A 7,947-nucleotide genomic window follows, 5' to 3' on the forward strand; every position below is an offset into this window, starting at 1 on the left:
GAGAGACTCAGTTGCTCTAATGCACTGGTTCATTATCTATACGATATTGATTGGATGGAGGCTATTTGTTTAGCAAATCAGTCTCTTTTCTGAAAGCTGCCTGACTGCTGAGGAGCCTGACAAAACTCCAATTTCTCTGCAGATGTGTGTGCAGGCTAAAATTAGCCTTTTGTTGTTGAATCAATACCAGTTGTTGTTGTTGTTGTTTTATTTTTTTCCTTTTCTTTCCCCCCCCACTTGTGTCACACCATATTTCTTATGAAGACCTCTGGTGTCAGGGAGCAGCAGCAGTAGTGTGTGTTTGTGTGTCAGAGGCTGGCAGCATCAGCATCAGCAGCAGCGGCAGCAGCATCAGCAGCAGCAGCAGACGGGGAGCAGAGAGGGATGGAGCGGTGCGCTGCCCGGTGGAGGGGCTGAGGCGGTAACACACTTTTACATCCCATCCTTTTTTCCCTTCCCGTGCGCATCAGCGAGCTCTGATCCATAGGTTGGAAAAGCAGAGAGAAAGAGAGAGAGAGAGAGAGAGATCTTCCTAGACAAAGATCACAGAAATGTAACAATTACGAGTGGAGGAGAGAGCTGAGAAAGAAAGAAAGAGAAGAAAAAAAAAAAGAAGAAGGTAGGAAGAGAGAGTTGGAGGGATTTTAAAGGAAAGCGACGGCATCAAAGTCTACATTATTAAGGAGGATTTGAGGAGTCTGCGTTTATAATCCGACATCAGAGGCGGAATGTGAATCCAAATAACTTATGTTAATTAGAGATTTTAACGAATATGATGCGATTTGAACGGCTCTGAAGCACCGAGAGAGGAGAATGTGAGATTGGCCACTTGAATTTTAAATATCTGTGGATTCTTTTTTTTTTTTTTCCTTTTTTTTCTCCTTTTTTTAAAAATGGGGAATCTGCCTGCCTTCACCGTCGATTCGCCCCCTAAGAACTGATTCTGAATCCTGTACGGTCTTTTTTTTTCTTAAAAAGAGAAAAAAAAGGAGTTGGCTGTGAGGGGTTGTGGTTGTGTCGGACTCACACTGGAGTTACCATGATTTCAGACTGAGGGGATGATTGTATAGTGCGTCTGGGCTTTCTCCTTTTTTTTTTTCTTTTTTTTTTCGCCAATGATTGCCGCCTCATTTCACAGGTCCGACTGAGACTTTGTGAAGAAAAAAAAAGAAAAGAAAAAAAAAGCAGAGGGAGATTATTGTTTGTCAGCCTGCGAGTCAACACCAGTGGATCGCGAAGAAAAATCCACACGAAGAGCCACGAGAAGAAAAAAAAAAAAAAACAAGCTCAACTTCTCAACTAAACTTTTAAGTCTGGAATATAAGAATAGATGATTCTCAGAGGACTAAAGACGGAAGACACCTAACGGCCTACAAGATGTTCAAAAGGGGTGAGTCAACTTTTTGTTCCGAATGCAAAGTGATTTATGTTTTTTTTTCCAACCTGTGTTTGCGCCTCCTGCTTTACGAGACAGATGTTCCGTAATGCGCCACGCTGGATGCGTTATTTGGGGCTCACGGACGATGCGCCATTCTCCGAGCGCATCTTTGGTGCGCACCGGGGCGATATCTTGCGGATGAAATATTCATCCGTGTATACATGGGGACGACTGTGCGGTATTAATACAGCTGATGCCGCACTGCAGTTTATGACTTGTACCCGGGTCACAGGGCTATCTCTCTCTGTTTCTCCCAAGCGTTATTATTTTGCTGTGTGTCAGTACATTTGGATGTGATGGATCAAATCGCAGTATACGAGCACTCCAGACCTTCAGCGCCTCACAGGCTATAAAAAAAAACACACACACACACACACAAGAGGCGCTCCTCAAACTTTTAATATCAAGAGCCCCCCCTCTTCCCCTCTCAGACAGATAGCTCCACATCAGACCTCACTCTTATTTGATGATCGGTGTCCCAGGGAGCTGTTTGTTTCGTTCCTGCGCTTTAATTGGCCATATACAGCCACACAACTGTCTGCACTGGATGTCTGACAACAGTAGGGAGAGTAAAAAAAAAAAAAAAAAATCCTCAAATGAGAATGGATTACAGCACTATATGCTCCCAGTGTGCTATCATTGGAGAAAATAGTGAAATTAAACTGCTTCTCATTTTTGCTGTGGCCCCTGGAGACCCCTCAGGGACCCCACTTCAGCAAAGACTGCAGCACTGTGCTTATCACTTTGTCATAAGGCAACCTGCTTTGTTCTTCTTTTTTGTTTTTGCACAATTTATATCAGAGCAAAGGAGTACAGGAGGTAGTAGAACACTGCTTGGTGGGGGTCACCATCCAGCACTTGCTCCTTGTGTTGCGTTTGTATTTATTTTGTCTGTCTTGCGAAAAACCATCTGTTTAGAGTGTGTTTGTTTCTGCTATGTGCCTCAGGGGCAGAGAGAAACAACATGTTTCTCTTGCTGCCATCAGATCGATTATTGCTGTTCCAACAGTCGAGATGAAACACACCACGGTTATGGCTGTGTGCAGCATTTGAGGGAAGGTTTAATGTCTAAACCTGCATCCTGACAGGTTCTCGGAACTGATCCGACTCGACAAAGAGACGGGAAGCTCGTCTTACATCTGGATTTTATTTTTTTTTTAGAGGAACTGGCGTGAGTCATGACGTGCTTTCCAGAAGAGGCTCTTTAGAGTTTAATGCACGAGCAAACATGTCTGGTGATAAATGCAGGAGTATAGTGTTATCATAGACACATCCTCAAGGAGATGATGTCCCAAAGCAGTCATTCATTCTGCATTCAAACTGAGGCTTCAGTGGAGAATTGAAAGGTAGCAGAGGTGATTGGCATCCAAGGATTTTTGTACTCCAAACATGCTCCATCCCTGCTCCGTCCAAGGCTTCTGCATGCGAATCAGCCGTCTCACCTCTGCGCAGTGCCGGACAGAAAATCACTTAATTCAAGACAAATGACTTCAAAGTACAGATTTCACCACGTCTGCCAAAAAGGGCTCGGTATGCCAACATGTCTGAGTCTACAATAGGGATGCAGAGATGCGTCAGCTTTGGCAGGAACAGCGCAGAAGTTCTCTGGTGAATTTGAATGTTTTTTTTTTTTGTTGTTTTTTTTTTTTGCACCTAAAATAACTCATTCTAGGGAGCCTGGCTGATGCATCAGACACAGCATTTACTGTGACAGATCCACCAGAGAAAGAAAGTGTCTCTCCTTCTAAGTATCTTAGTTGAAACATGTTGGCAGCAATTCTCAGGTTGACTTCCATCGTGGCTAGCTGTGCCTAATTACCATGTTAACGCAGCGGGCACGCAGGTTTAGCAGATAGTCTGACAAGCCTGTGGATGCTGATTTCTTCATCTCTGGTCCATGATTTTGTACAGGATGATCACTGTTGCGACAAGGTATGGTCATGTCCATACAATCCACTAATATGTCCGAACATGTGCAACATTTGTGTGTATTCAATCACAGGTGAGACAACATAGTCCTCGTATCTTTGTTTGGACAGTCTGAGCGGCGTTTGCGGTTCTGCTTGCGTGTGCTATTAAACCTTTGCTGTGGCTTATAGAGCGACTACATGTGTGACTGAGTCTGTATCTCTGTGCATTTACGTAGCCGTTAAAGCATACCTGTCACTCCATCTCTGTCATCTCGACTTTTCTGTCTGTCTCTCCGTCTCACTTTCACAATCTCTCTTTTTCTCAAACCCAGTCAGCCATAGAGTGGGCACAAGGGATGATCTGTCAGAACAGCTCTGAGATGGAAAGGACAAGATGTCCACTGAATATACCATGCTGTGGCGTACTGTAATTGCTGCTACATGTTATTCAGAATTATTGGAGGAGGCTCAAACCGAGGCTTTTTTTTTTTCTGCATAGGCACGTAGCCAATGATCCGTGCAGACAAACATAGACAGGTACGCATCTCACATACTTGCTGACTCACACACTTGTGAAAAAGGAGGCCCTTGTGTCAGTATGCACCACTTCCTACCCCCCATGTTCACAAGGATATATATAGATTCACATCCTTGTACTTCTGACATCGTGAGGATTCAGTTATTCCATATATCCGTGTTTCAGCCTGTTCAATATGCATTGCTGACCTGCATGTCATAGATTTTCTCGCTCGCCAGCCACTGGTTTCTGTTTCATAACAGGATAGAAATCAATTTGCAAAGACTTGAAACATGCTTGTGAATATCACAGGCAACATGGAATCATCCTTCTTTGTTGATAATATGTGTTACTGCTGCAATGTGATGCTCGCAGGGAGAGAAATGATTTCATGCTATTTCCGAGGCTTAAGGATGAATTCCGCTGGAATTTGTCTATGTAGTGGAAAGGTGCAATTATTTTTCGAATTGGTGGTATAAGATCAGAGGACAAAAAAGAAGAAGGAGGGCTGTTTTAGTCCCTACTGTTTAAAAGGCAAAAATTCCTACAAGAATGTTTTGCAATTTGTTCCTTCCAAGGCAGCTCCACAAGTTGCTGCGATTAGATAGGCTTGACCCTGACTTCTGTGGAGGCAGAAAAACCAAAGAAGTACAGTCTCTGGTTTGAAGTAGAGCCTGGATTCTGCAAAAACAACTTTGCAGGCAAATGAACAGGGAGATCTCATTACCGAGGGAAGTTAGTTACACATCATGTTAGATCGAATCCATGTTTTATAATGACAGAAGACCTGGTTGAAAAAAGTCCTCCTACAAGGGACTCACATTTGATATTTCAGAACTGTCAAAGCAACCTTGTGAAGAAAATGGTTTACCGTTGCGTCTGTGTTTACAATGCAGTGACATGTAATATGCAGAAAAAAAAATTAACAATTGCAGCATCTTGTCTTTGCAAATAGCTCTTCATATGGTGCTGTCATAAAATGTAATGCATGGCTGCCACCAGAGTCACCTCATGCTCTGAAAACAAGCATGCTGTGGCTATAATGTAACATCTACTGCACATATTTAGCACTAAACAGGCTAAGACAGGCAAAAAAAGCTGTTTAAAGCATCAGTACCGCATGCTTTCCCTCAGCCTTTAACTTTAACCTAATCCATCATGAACCATAAATCCAAGGTCTTAATCTAAAATAGGACTCTGGTGGTCTCACAAAAACAGTTGGTGTTGTGTGTGTGTACGCTTGCAAACACACACACACACACACCACACATGCTCGCACAAATACGGTAAGGTTTGCTTTTTGTAAGTGTCAGGCTTGCAAGATAAGACTAATTAGGAAATGCTTTGGCGCTGACTTCATTTAATGTGACGAGCATTTTTTTTAATGGAATTCAGCTCAAAGTGAGCAAATGGGATTTTAAGAACACCACAAATCATGCGAGCTTTATGTTTGTACGCGCATGTGTGCACATTAGCGATTGTATGAACGCTAATTAATAGAAATTTCGAACATTCGTGTTGTAAACATATCGTCTGAAAAAAAACAGAAAAGAACAAGCGTTCCGTAATCCTCTGACAAGAGTAACTGACAATACGCCGAGATAATTACTTGTAGCGATTATGACATTCTGCGGCGTTTCGTAATCATATTTTGAGAATCAGCTGCAATTACAAGCGCTGACTTTAAAGTGGCACATTGCTCGTGTTGTTTTCAGTAGCTAGCAGGCAGGGTTGGAGGATTCACCATTAATGAGTTCGGCGCAATGAATGCAGAACAAGGGGAAGCACCTGTGGCCTCTGCTCTTCAGCTTTGCAGCTCTGGATCTCGTGGACCTGTGTCAGCGGCGTCAGAACAGCTCTTCAGCTTCCCGTTCCGATTCCGTTCTCCACAGTATCAAATAACTGCAGACGTCAAGGGGCTCCTCTTTTCTGTCAGGGAGATGTTTTTAACCACAGGATGGTATGACTCACAGACATCGAGTGCTATGTCGATGATTATAAAGCAAAGTACTGAAGTCATAAAAACAAATTGTCTCTCTTTGTTACCCGCGGAGAGAGGCGTCTCCTGAGTAAGAGACACAGGCGGTGCCCTAAGCAAACCCAAAGCGTTGACGCAAATTTGCACAAAAAGCAATAAATGCCCATCTGTCACTGTGGATTGCAAACTTTCAACCGCCGTCAAGGTCTGGAGGGAGTTCTATTTAAAGAGAATAGATTCCTCGCTCATATTATCACCTTCCTAATCCTCCCACAGTGTCAGCCTTTCGCTATCACTCCTTGTCAGCTCCGCATTGTTGTACTTTTCGGCGTGACTTGTGTTTCTGCGCGGGTGAGAGGCAGCGTGGACTGACGACTGAGGGCTTGGAGGAGAGGAGGTTTTTTTTTTTTTTTGAAGGGAAGTGAAGAGGATAATGTAGAGAGGAGCAAAAATATAAACCTCAAACTGATCCCCTAAATCTTTCTAAGCTGCCTGAAAAATAGAAAGCAAATCTGAGCGGAGGATGACATTTCTACTCCTTTTTGACACTTGTTTAAGAATGTAAATGTTAAGACCTTCCTCACTTCTGTTTAAAATGTAGAGTTGGCTAATCAAAAATATCGAATAGATGCATGACAATTATTTTTTGGTGGATTATTTTGGCATAAGCTGTGATGTAATAGGAAACAAAAATTGAACAAACTGACCCATTGGTAGTCTGTAGCTGTAGCCTAGAAAACACAGAGTCTTGGGTAATTGACAGAGGAACATTAGCAATTATTGAATGGCTCAGTCACATTTATTATACTGCCACACTGAACACCTTTGCCTCTGTCAGTGCATCCCAAATATCTGATTTAGCCAAAAGAGACTGTTTAAACCCAAAAGTCATTTATTTAGTCAACCAATGAGAAGCATCTCCATGGAAGACTCTGACTCTGTTTCATCACGTGGCACCTAACAGAAGATGACAAATAATTAAGTATTTGCATGTGTGTGTGTGTGTGTGTGCAGAATGGACTGGTGTGCATGTCACTTCTTTGCCATGAAGTGTTGTTTTTTTTTTCTGGGAGCCATTTCACACTTCCCTGTCAACCATTTCACACTGAATTAGGTCATGAGGGCTTTGAGTTCAGAAGTGGATGCGGTGCTCTTATGCAGCTGAGGACTCTCTTATTAATGCAGTCTGAAGAGACATCTGAGCGATTAAATCCACACAACATTTCGACTTTGGAAATAGGAGTCAGAAGTAAAAAATTATAGGACATTTGTGGAGAAAAGAAAAAGTCTGTCCATCTCTGCTCGCCCTTTACCGGAAAAAAAAAAAAAAAAATCACCTGATTTTTGTGCAAACGCCATTTTCTCAGCCTTTTGTTGTGGAAATGAGATGCAAGGATGGTCATTAGCGGATGATAATGAGGTGAAAGAGACAAACAACCTAAGCCCTGTTGGTTTTTCTAATATTAATAATTAATTTGTGATTAAGTGGCTAATTGGAGTTTAAAGGTCAATGTCAACGAGAATGCCATGGATCTTAGGAGACACGGGGGAGGTGGGGGGAGAGGAGACAGTTCAGGAGACTGTTGACAGTAATCCCAGGTGCTCTCCTGTTACGGTGACAGCTTCTCCCCCTTCCCGAGCCGTCCTCCCCAGGCGACATTGCCTTTGTGTGCTGAGGACAGCAATTCAGTTACACCAGCACCTGGGCATCTGCCCTTTTGGCATTGAGAGTTAGCAAGTCCTCAAGATGGAGTGGCGTATCATCACGATAGAGCAGAGGTTAGGAAAACAGGAGAGGGGATGTCTGTCACGCACATATGTTGTTCTTAATATCAAATAAATAAAGGGACAGATTTGTAATTTTGTTTGCGTGCGAGCTCGCCAGCACAGGCATGCACTGGGCTGGTACTCACTGGCATGCATAGTCTCCTGTGTGCCATGCAAGTCTCAAATGATCTGACTCCTGGCATTGATTCATCTCGCTTATTATGCCTCAGATTATTTTCACACTCCATCCATATCACAGTCAGAACTCATTTATTTCAAGATGTTTGACGTGAAAACAATGGCTAATTCAGTCCTCAGAGTATGCAGATTTAAAGAT

The sequence above is a fragment of the Stegastes partitus genome, unplaced genomic scaffold (genome assembly GCF_000690725.1).
Source record: "Stegastes partitus isolate 25-593 unplaced genomic scaffold, Stegastes_partitus-1.0.2 Scaffold908, whole genome shotgun sequence".
NCBI lineage: Eukaryota > Metazoa > Chordata > Actinopteri > Pomacentridae > Stegastes > Stegastes partitus.